Below are 4,522 nucleotides of genomic sequence, written 5' to 3'. Positions count from 1 at the left end.
GCTGAGGGTGAGTTGGCTCCTCGGGCTTGGTAGTCCATTCACACATGAGAGAAGTGAGGCTTACAGAACGGGAAAGGAAGAAGAGGAGGAAAATCTCCCAGCTGTATGACATTCAATGTGGGCAATCAATCTGGCACCTTGTCTCTGCAATGAATTTGCTGATGTGAATTATTCTTGTCATTTAGTCCTAAATCAGCTGTTGATGTATCGGCTTTCATGTTATTCTGGTTTCCTGTCTAAGATATCTACATTAGATAAAGAACGTCCTTTTATTTGTAATACTGTTTAATCCGCCAATGAGAACATCTTTTGTTGTTGATTATGTTATTAATAATGTGGCGCACTTCAAGGATCAGTTCTTGAACCACTTCCGTTCTCACTTTACACATTACAGTTAGGACAAATTATATGTGATCATGTGGTTTTATTAGGTGTAACATTTATTATTATACATGCACATAAAAACCTAGTGATTCAAGCCACACTAGTTGGTTAACTGTTGTATTTTTATAGGTAAACTGATAAAATAAAGATTCTAATTATTGACTCCAAATTCACTACAAAACACTACACCAAAAATAAGCATCAGATATACATTTTTTTAAAATTATTATTATCATTTTTTTGGACCTGCAATAACAGTCTTCCCAATCAGATGTTACTGTTGAACTCCTATTATATTGTTGTTCTTTGGATAACTTTCAGTAGGATATGTCTTTTCAGTTGATGTAATTTCATTTCCTACCCATTACAAGCAAATGGTCTTTCTGTGTTGAAAATTATATGTAAATTGAATATTAATCATTATTATTGAAAGGGAGGACATGCTGTATGGTCCTATTACCGTAATCTGTAAAGTTCAATGTGCAGCTCTCACTTTGTACAACAGAAGAAGAGTTTTGAAAAGACTTCATGTGTAATTTAATATAGACAGAAACTCTACTGATTTGACTCAGGAGTTACGTGCACAACTTCCTTCTGCGTCTGCCACTCACATGTCCTGGTTTCCTCCATTTTCAGAGGTGGTGTTTTATGCCACCAGCGAGATGTGAGGTCCCTCCACTGTCAGCTCCATCGTGTCTTCTTGTAATGACGGTGGTTGAAGAGTGTTTGAAGACAGGAGCACGTCCCCGCTCAAGTGAACCTCTAATGAAGCAAAGAGCTATTTCTGCCTTTTCCCCTCGATTACACTAACAGGCTGGAGAGTCACTCGTTGTTCTCTAATCTCTGTTTCTCCCTTTAATCCCTCCTGTTCAATCGCGTTTGGAGAAGAAATATGTTCTACAGGGGCCAGTGAATGACTTAGTTTGTCGGTTTGCATCTTTGTCTTCACACGATACGGTGTGTACCGAAGTCTTTGCTCATTTCATCAATGTTTCATCTGTGTTTGAGTGGTGTGTTCAAGTGCTGTGAACAGACTGGGAACTAAAACAAATACATTCCACCCTAACATGGTGTTTAAAGTCTTGGTGTAATAAATCAGTCACTGGAAAATAGATCCTTTATCTCACATTCGCATACTGATGATACTATTTGACATCAAATGATTTTGGGAACATGACAAACCTCTGGACCACCACACTTGGTTTGGTGAAAGTTTCTGGGTTTCTACACTGTGAAGCAGATTGGAAAAGTTGGTGGGTGTCAACAGAGAGAAGGTGAGAGATTCACAGTGGAGACGTGATACTGCAGATACTTATTCATGGCATCTTCTTCTTCTTTTTTTACTACAGACAGACGAAAAATCACGTCTCCTTTTCTTACCTCGACTTCAGTTTGAGCTGTTTGCTCCGCACTAACCAACAGGTTAGCCTTATCAACATCTTTGTTTGTGAGATACTTAGACATTCCTACGGAGTAAAGGCAGGTCTGAAATCCATTCCAGCTCAGGAGGGTGGCACATCTTCAGGAGGAAACATATAAATGAAGTGGATTCAACTTCTTGTTGAATGTGCAAATTACTGACGGATGCTGGGAGTCATGTTCCTTGACAGGTTGTTATTTTAAAGTCACAGAGAAACCAAATGTGATTGTGGTTGTCACCCCAACGTGAACCTATTGTGTTCTCATTGTGTAATAAGATGCTGCCAAGATGAGCCAGTTTCAGTATTGATATATGATAGAAACCATTTGAGGTCTTTAATTTAAGGTTTTTACGCCCCTAAACCTCTTTATGAACCTGACTATTTCCTATCACTTTGGAGAAGCTGAACATACATCTCTGAAGGGTTTCTTACATTGTTGGAGTGCCAGAAGGCTTTTAAGGGAGGAAAACACCATAGGCTTTAGTTGAATACTCTGCCGTGCATTAAAACTGGATTGTTCTATTTTGGATTGCACTTTTTGAAAACTAACACACTGAGAAAATGTTGATGATAATTTTAAACTGTTACATATGTCACAAGTTTTTAAGAATGTGTTTTAATGCTGAGAGTCCATGAAAGTCACCTAGTGTTAGATTTCTGTGTGAGGATTTACTAATATGCAGTTACATAATGTAAAATAATTGTATTTAACACAGATCACATCAATAAATCTTTACAGGCCTGAAATATGTGACATTTGAACTGACCACATGGTATTTCATTTATCATTTAGAATTTAAGATGTCCATTTCACACAACACATGGACACATTCAAAGTAATAATGTCCTTTTCAGTGTAAAGTGCGTTCAGTTTTGAATTGAAAGCTGACTTTGTTCTTCATCTCTTACATTTCAGAACAACAGGCCACTGTGATCCATAATGCATGGTAACATTAAAAAATGGATGGCCTGAACAATGCTGCTTTGAAACCCCAGACAAGCTGACATTTTAAAGCTTCACATCCACCGCCGGCTATTATATATACGTGTTGTACAAAGTTTGTCCTCTGTGAGTTTAAGTGGCAAAGTGCAAATGGAAATTCCAGTGCTCGATAGAACGGCTCCCCCTTTCCTGTCTACGCCCCAGTGTTTCCTGCCTGCTGCATGACTAGGGGTGTTGACTTTGAGATTGGAGCGTCTGACTTTGGGGTACATGTTGGTCTGACTGTGGGAAAGGGTGTTGGTTTCTCCTAGTCATCCACAGACCAAACACTAATTCTCTACTTTGAGCTTCCTCCTCTATAATCTTGCCCTCTTTAGCCTGAATGGATACACTGATCTGTTTAAAATGTAGCTCTGCCTAATTAAAGGCCTCACAGCCAACATCAAGTCTTCTTCTGTAACAAATGCACTGTGTACTTACGCTTTGTATTTGTGCAACCCTGTCATAGACAAGTCCATTAGTGCTATTGGCTGCCATGGCAAGTGACTCTGGCAGCACACAGACGGCCTTTAGCTGTGGACTTCCTCACTTCCTGTGAAGGTAAATAGATGTTGTTTTTTCATTGCATCCACAGCACGGATGTGTCGTGTCTGTGATGTGTCCGTGCGTCTGTAACCACTCTGGGGACTGCAAGATTACTTTACAAACTGAGCCTCACGGAGGCCTGGCTGACTGCACCTGAACAATACAGTGGTTCATTCCCAGACTCACTTTGGCCTCCTCTCACTGTGATAAGAATCAAGACTCTGCAAAGATGAGGAGAGGAGGAAAAATGGTATCCAGTTCTCAAAAGTAGTGCATCTTTTAAAATCAAATAGTTTATGCAGGAATACCTTTGACCAAACTCATCCTTGTGTGTCTTCACTGGGAACAAGCGCATAATGTAGCTCAGCGTCAGTTCTTTCAGGAAGACCTAACTCTTAATCAATGCTCTACCTAAATTAAATCAGCTTTTATCCAAACAACTGTACATTTTATCATGTGTGTATAACTGTTGCATATCTGCAGCTAGTCTCTCCTGATTGAATGTATCTCAGTGTAAATCCTTTCACTCTTAAACACTCCACCTGACTCCAATCAGCTGTTGGAGGCGGTCCCCTTCCTGCTAAACCAATCAGAATCGTACAAAAATAGCAAGGATTTAAAGTGATGGTATTGTATAATGACTGTATGGTTTCTTGGCAATTTATATACTAACATATCTATATGCAGATATACTTATCAACTGATTAATCTATATACTAATATATCTATATACTAAGTGTGTTATTTAATCTGCTATAGATAGATGGTATGTAAAAGGATTGTGCTGAGAAGTACGTGGCCTTATTTATCTGTCATTTTAATTCTAAATGTATGCATGAATGTATTTATATATAAGTCTTTTAATTTAATGTTTTTTTTTTTTACATGTTCAAACTATTAACTATTGTTGAGGGCCAACCAACCATTTTGGCCTTCCTCAAAAATCCCTCCATAAACTTCAACTTCTTCAGAACTCAGCAGCTCGTGTCATCACCAGAACCCCCTCATTTCATCACATAACCCCGGTTCTTCAGCAGCTCCATTGGCTTCCAGTTCAATTCAGAATACAATTTAAAATCCTTCTCTATACTTTCAAAGCCGTCCATAACCTTGCTCCTCCATATCTATCAGAACTCCTGCACATTGCACTACACTTTTCTGTTCCCTGTATCTGTCTTTTATTGTCTGT

Source organism: Etheostoma spectabile, chromosome 13, assembly GCF_008692095.1.
Source record: "Etheostoma spectabile isolate EspeVRDwgs_2016 chromosome 13, UIUC_Espe_1.0, whole genome shotgun sequence".
NCBI lineage: Eukaryota > Metazoa > Chordata > Actinopteri > Perciformes > Percidae > Etheostoma > Etheostoma spectabile.
This window is presented reverse-complemented; position numbering follows the sequence as displayed.